The sequence below is a fragment of the Leptodactylus fuscus genome, chromosome 2 (assembly GCF_031893055.1).
Source record: "Leptodactylus fuscus isolate aLepFus1 chromosome 2, aLepFus1.hap2, whole genome shotgun sequence".
Taxonomy (NCBI): Eukaryota; Metazoa; Chordata; class Amphibia; order Anura; family Leptodactylidae; genus Leptodactylus; species Leptodactylus fuscus.
Window position 1 is genome coordinate 216,565,090 of NC_134266.1, and position 8,014 is coordinate 216,573,103.

An 8,014-nucleotide genomic window follows, 5' to 3' on the forward strand; every position below is an offset into this window, starting at 1 on the left:
CAGATGGAGGGGGGGACATGAAACTGGGGGAGAGATGGAGGGGGGACATGAAATGGGGAATATAAAGGGGGAAACTGAGGGAGAAATTGAGGGGGGACATGAAACTGAGGGTAGATGAAGAGGGCACTTAGACTGGGGGGACATTAAACCGTGGAGGAAGCTGTAGGGGGACCTGTCTGCCTCTAGTTGCCCCCAGTTTAATGTCACCCTTCAGCTACCCCTACGGTTTAATGTCTGCTTCCTGATTTTAATGTCCCCCTCTAGTTGCCCCCAGTTTCATGTCCTGCTCCAGCTGTCAATTTATTGCCCCCCTCCAACTACCCCCACTGTTTAATGTCCCCCTCCAGCTGCTCCAGTTTCGTGTCCCCTCTAGTTTCCACCAGTTTATACTGGGGCACCAGGAGAGGGACTTAATACTGTGGGGCAGTTGGAAGGGAACATTATAATGTGGGGGCATATAGTGTACGGGTGACTGTAGGAGGATTATACTTTGTGGGGGCACATGGAAAGATGATTGGGAATGGGCGGAGTCAACATAGAAGTGGGTGGAGCTAAATTTGCCGTGGCGCGGCCCTCTAGCATAGTTTCAATTTCTTGTGCGGCCCCATGGGAAAATTAATTGCCCACCCCTGCTCTAGTGTCATGTGGGTGGTCCAGTCCAAGACCTCCCACATGACAGAAGAGAGCCTAATAGTGCTGAAACTAAAAGAAATTATTTCTTAGGATTGATGAAATTGCAACTGTGACATTATCATTGGAGCAATGCAAAGAGGTGGAGCTTTTGGAGGTGGGGAGTGGTTCCCTTTAATTGATTATTGATTGACTATGGCCACATGATTTTGCAGATTGACCCACAAAACTTTGTGGCTGTTATCAATCTACAGTCAGTTAACAACCACCAACTCTGTAGACTGGCATAACCTCATGGATTTTGGTCTCATCATGTCCAGGTCTTGGCCACGTGGCAGTCTGTACATGGAACTGTACCTTTAAGGCAAACATTAAGTGAAATGCTGCTATTAATCTCGGTGGAACTGCCACAGAGAAGCAGTATGTAGTGCCCTGCTATCTCGGCAGTCTCATAGAGAAATGGAGCATTACTCCAATTGACCTGGGGGATACAGAACCCCCATCCTTGCAATCAATGGGGGGGGTCCAAGAATTCAGACACATCCACTATATTGTGGTTAAAGATAAGTGTTGTTCATGGGAAAACCCTTTTAGGCTAATGATCCACGTATCAAGTTTCAGTAAAAAAGGTGCTATGGGAAAAACTATGGCAGCAAGACATTGTGGTTTTTCCCACAGCGCTTTTCACAGAAAAGTTTCCTCAGAGGACTTTCTGCTCCCATTATACCTATAGGGAAACCACGGGCATTTCTGTAGGTATAATTGACATGCTTCAATTTCCAAAATTGCAATGTTTTGGAAATTGCAGCGTGTCCACTGCATGTATTTTTCCGCAATGTATGGATGTGATTTGCTAGAATCCCATCCACTTTGCAGGGACTGTAAAACGTCTCAGATTGGACTATAAAATGCCACGTAAGGCCCCGGCCTTAAAACTGTTTAAAGAGGACCTTTCACCACTTTTGGGCACAGGCAGTTCTATATACTGCCAGAAAGCTGACAGTGCGCTGAATTCAGCGCACTGTCGGCTTTCCCGATCTGTGCCCGGTGTGAAGAGCTTACGGCCCGGTACCGTAGCTCTTCTATGGTCAGAAGGGCGTTTCTGACCATTAGCCAGGAACGTCCTTCTGCCTCGCGGCGCCTATCGCGCTGTACTGTGGAGCTGGGAGGAACGCCCCCTCCCTCTGCTCACACAGATTGTCCGTAGACGAGCATTATCAGCAGAGGGAGGGGGCGTTCCTCCCGGCTCCACAGCACAGCGCGATTGGCGCCGCGAGGCAGAAGGACGTTCCTGGCTAATGGTCAGAAACGCCCTTCTGACTGTAAAGCGCTACGGTACCGGGACCGATAGCGCTTTACACCGGGCACGGATCGGGAAAGCCGACAGTGCGCTGAATTCAGCGCACTGTCAGCTTTCTGGCAGTATATAACACTGCCTGTGCCCAGATATGGTGAAAGGTCCTCTTTAAGTTACTCAATATACATGCCATCAACAAAACTGTATACATTCTTTATGAGCTTTTTCAAGGTAAAAAAAATTCCTGTACTAGTTTTATTGTACCACAAACAGGATCTCTTTATTCAAAGACTTCCACGGTGTTCTCTGAGAAGGAAGGAGGTAATGTAACATACAGTTTACTCATGAGGCACTGCGACTGGCTAGTGCGATGTGATTGACAAGAGAGCATGGAGAATGTTACGTAGGGTGTTTGGGTCGGAGGGAAGTGGAGCAGGACCAGTGTAAAAAGAGTTGCGAATTATAGTGTCATGAACATAACACCGAGAACATTGTGGACAGCATTTAGGACATATATATATGAACAGTGTACACCAAAATGAACAGAAAGATATGACAGACTTTAGACTTTTGAAAAATGTCCACCAGAATGTTTAACTTTACAACTCATTTATGAAACAGAAAAGAACAAATATGGCGCAGATTTACTTTTACAAAGTAGACCAAGTTTAAAATGGTGTAAACTTATGAATTTACGACAATTTACTTTGTGTGCCATAAATTACCATCATGCGCCATATTTGTCTCCTCTATAAGCAAGAGATGATTTCTGTCTCCTTATTTGTGCCAAAAATTGTAGGGTTTTTGATAGGTGCACCAAATATTTGTTCCTCACAGCCTGCAGATTTGTCTACAGACTTGGTCTACATGTTTTGCACCAAATATTTGGATCATGGTGAAGCTCAACACTTTTAGTTGAATGGCATTTGAGTCAGAATTTTTGAGCTTCACACTCTATATTTATGAAGGTCCATATGACAGATTCATAAATATGTATAAAATTATGAACGGGATTCGTAGTGCAAAGTTTGACAATATTAATAAATGTGCCCCTATAAGCCAGTATTACTAGCATGGCCCACCAAATAGAAATGAAAATGCTACAACTGCCATTTATTTGGTAAATGAGTTCAGATCTGCTGTATAACAATCCTAACACCTTTCATATTGTACTCATTTACCAGGCTACTGTTAATGTGAGTGATAAAGTTATGTAAGGCTTAGCATTTCTTATTGGCGTTGTAACATGTAAGTCTATAGAGCAGCCTGTAAATCTTCATTGTAATATGGGCCTGGAGTTATTACATTTTTAAACAGTACTGAAATTTCTAGGTAGCTATAGCAACAAAATTCCTAAGATTCCTTTCCCGAAGACATAATGGCCTAATTTTAAGAATATCTACTTTGAAACAAGGTCACAAGTCATAGTAAATCCTTGGAATTGGAAGCATGACCTTACAGCCAACATAACAACATTTTTAAAATGTGGAAGGAAATATAGAACAGTTTTTACATAGACTTTGAATCCTACAGATGGTCCCTGAAGATATAACCCAAAGAACTCGGCATATCATTGGTTAATATTCTTTCATGTCTATATAGAGTTATATAAACTTTATATTAAAATTCAGAAAATTATATTTACAGTACACATTCACACCATCTAGTAAGTCCTGGGATATAGTTTCATCATAACATCATTAATACACTTTGTAATATACTTCATTGACACATTTGGCTCCTTTCTGTGAAATCCTGCACTTTATTATTCTTTTCCTTACTTCTGTATCCCACTTCTTACTGTGTACAGTGTATGGACTTGGGAAAATAAAGACGTTAACGTTAAACAATTATATAGGACAAGCAAAGAGATGGAATAAAGAAATGAAGGATTTGTTAATAACGTATATTACAAAATGTATTAAGGACAGAAAATCATAAGTTGTTTGAAAGTTTAGTAATGGGTCAAGTCTCCTTGATGCAATTGTATGTCATGGATTGCCCTACATAGAAGCTTCATTATACAGATACATTAGGAACATCAGTTATACTCACACATATACATCAACAGCTGAAGCCCAGCTGAGATTGACACATCCAGTTTTCTCTGATCTTGACTGTTTAACCCCTGTGGGGAAGGTAGCTCAGTAGAAGCAGTGGTACGGATCCAAACAGTCAAAGACAGGGACTCAAAATATGCAGAAAACTGGATCATTTAGGAAAAACAGGAAAATAAATAAACCTTGACTTCAGGCACAGAATGAGCAAAGCAAAATATAGTCTCAACTTCAGGCAAAAACAAAATAAAATCCTGCTCGTCTGAGCAACTGACTAGAAATGTTAACCTAACTATATGTATGGCTTACTACCAGCCACAGGAACAAATTGTATCACCGGACTCAGGGTTCAGGACAGACCTAGACACCTCCTCTCACTCCCTGGATCTGCACTGGAGTGCAGGATCTGCAGCCTTGTTCTGGCTAGTAATGAGTCAAGGACTCACACCTGGAGCTGAGGCCTACTCAAGACCTGCACTGGACCACACACGAGTTGGGATATAGTGTGATTCCAGCACCCCTTAGATACCTCAGTCATAGCAATCTAAGCAGAGGAAAGAGGTTAGGCTTACCACCAAAACAGGACTTCCACAGCTACACAGATGGGACAATGAAAATCGTATACTTCCTGAAAATATGGTGATAAACGGAATGAAAACATTGCTTAATGATGAAGGCCCAAGAAAGGCCACTCAAGAACTTAAAGGCAGTGGCGTAACTACCACCATAGCAGCAGAGGCAGCTGCCACAGGGCCCTGGACATTAGGGGCCCGGTGACAGCTGCTACTGCTGCTATCATTATTCTCGAAGGTCTTTTCGGATCCCCGAGTATAATGATCGGGGCCCCTTGTTGGTGGAATACTTTCCACCAACAGGGGGCCCCAAAGCTGCAGCAACGGCTGACACACAGGAGCTGCAGGTCTGGCTCCTCTCAGTGCTTCAGGACGCTCCCCCTCTCTCCCCCCTCCCTTTCTCTGCCTGTCCTCTGCCCACCAATGAGAGGGCTGAGGAGAGCCCAGGAGGCGGGGCTTATCCCTGCCAAGCTCCTGCCGTCCTGCAAGAGAAGAAGAGGAAGAAGCTGCTCCAGGAAAATGAAACTAAAGATACACAGGTACATACTGGGGTTACTATAGTTATTAATATCAGGCATTTGGGGTGATTACTTTTGTTTTAGTAACTCCATGTGCCTCATATTAATAGCAGTTAACCCTATCATGTCCCTCACATTAACCCCTGTGTGCCTCACCATAAGAGTTACTGATATGTGAGACATATGGGGGTAATAGTAATGAAGATACTTTATTATTACCTCCATGTCTCTCACATATCAGTAACTCTTATGTGAGGTACACAAGGGTTAATGTGAGGGACATGATGGGGTTAACTTCTATTAATATGAGGCACATGGAGTTACTAAATTGTAATGCACATGACCAGATTTTTTTATCCACAATTGTCCTGGTATAGCGGTCAGCGGGTGACGTGACAGTATTTAGTCCTGTAGGGGCCACTAAGGAACATAATACTGTGTGCAGGGGCCACTATGGGACATAATACTGTGTGCAGGGGCCACTATGGGACATAATACTGTGTGCAGTGGCCACTATGGGGCATAATACTGTGTGCAGGGGCCTCTAAGGGACATAATACTGTGTGCAGGGTCCACTATTGGTCATAATAGAGCGCACAGGAATGCGTAGGAGGGACTCGGACGAGATCTTCAGTGTCGGAGGGGGGGCCATGTCAAAAGTTCGCCACGGGGCCCCGCCACTCCTAGTTACGCCACTGCTTAAAGGGGTTGGCCACTTTCAAACTAATATTGAGAAACAAATTTTATTGTTTGTACAATAAAAAGATATACAATTTTCCAATATACTTTCTGTATGAATTCCTCACGGTTTTCTAGATTTCGGATTGCTGTCACTCATTCTGTTACTTCTAGGAGATAAAACTCTGATCATGGTCATGTGATGAGCACACAGGTGCACAGCTGATTACCAGGGTGATGTCTGATTACTGTTCTGTGACTGTAACGAGCCGTGCACCTGTGTGCTCATCACATGACCATGGACTGTAAATCACATGACCATGGTCAGAGTTTTATTCACTTGAAGTAACAGAATGAATGACAGCAAGCCGAAATCTAGAAAATCGTGAGGAATTGATACAGAAAGTATATTGGAAAATTGTACAACTTTTTATTATACAAACCATAACATTTGTCTCTCAATATTGGTCTGAAAGTGGCAAACCCCTTTAAGTAAGGAAAAATTCAGTTTTTAACAAGCAAATATAGATTCCAACAATGACAAACCCACTACAGTTCTCTACAGTCTGGTAGACAATAAGTTAACAAGACGGGAGGGTAGATGAAAAGATAGATCAGACAACACAAGTTTCGTAGTCTGTAACCATAGAGACAGATAGTTCTGTATATGAGCTGAAGACACAAAATCACTTGCCACATTTTTAGCCTTTTTTATTTTAGATGCTACAGAGAAATAAAAGAAAATAGTAAAATTTAAAATATGAAAAATCCTCATGAAAGTCAACCTTTTATGTCAATAAAACCGTTTGCATTTATAAAAGATAGTAGGGAAGGGTTTAAGCAAACACCAAATGGCAGAGATGTTTTTCTTGTTAGGAGGCTTATGTGTCAGAGTTTGACTTCAAGCCAAAGAAATTTCACTCCCCAGTATTCTGATTTATTAAACTATTACAATATAAAACAAATGCATTGTAAATAAAAATTAAGATTTCGTCAGACAGAATCAGTGAATAATATGATCTAAGACACAGTGTAAGGTAGGCAATATTCACGCTACACACTGGGGATGAAGCTCAGGCAAGCACACAAGTGGCAGGCAGGGAACAGTAGAACTGGTATTGTAGAACATCTTTGCTGAAAAGCACCTATAAAGGATGCAAAAAAAAAAAAATAGAACGTCTTAAAAAATGCCAGAATTGCATGTATTTTCTTTTTTTCTTTTTTTTTTTTTTTCATATTTTTGTCTTGGTGTTTTTTTTGTGTACACATAGATACTTATCAAGACTTGTTCACCAGAAAACTGATGTACAAGCCATGAAATAAATCACATTTTTTATTACTAGTATAAATTTTTCCTCAAAGAAGGGTAAGAGGGGCCATCAACCAAATTATCGTGATTTACAACAGTTTTTTGGTCTAAATGCTGACAGACATTTAGGCTAAAAGCTGCTGGTGTAGATTTCTGTCTAAGCACAAAGACCCTGAAGGATACACCTATTTTATGAAGAGGTGTCCATGTCAGTACACAACTTAGATCCTGTTTGTGAGTTTGGATGTTTGTTCCTCAATCACGCAAAAATGGCTGAATGGATTTGTATGGAATTTGCCACATACATAGATAGGAACCCCGATTAAAACATAGACTACTTTTTATCCCAGTAAATGACATCACTACACGACCGCAGTGAGGGAATGTAGGTTCACACAACACTAAAGGACCTGTGATGACATCATCACAGGTCCTTGAGCCATTCTAGGATAGGATCATGCTAGGCAGTGGGCGGAGCTACATGCTATTTTGTGGGCAGAGCTATATAGGATGAAGCTGGACAGTGTGAAAGCTGATTGTTCTTCTGGGCGGGTGCGCTCTGGGTAGCGCTTAGCCCCGCCCCTTTCGGCCATGTTGTTGTGGCCGGGTTGGCTACTGGGCGGGTGCGTTCCAGTGTAGCACTTAGCCCCGCTCCTTCTGGCCGCACCATGTTTGGATGGCCTGGCCGGCCTTTTCTCTGGGTGGGTCGCTCTTGGTGTTAGCCCCGCCCCTCCGGTGCAGTCTAGCTGGAACTGGGCACTTCTCCGGAGTTTAGGGTCTCCTAGAGGCGAGCACCTCTCTACCAAAACCTCCTGGAGGTAAGCAAGGCTGGGGCCCTTTTTTTGTCTATGTAGTTCCTCTTTTTTTCTTGCGGCAGTGGGGCCCCGCCCATTTCCAGGCGGGACATTTAAAAGGGGTAGAGGTGGTCAATCTGGACCTTACTAGCCGGCTAG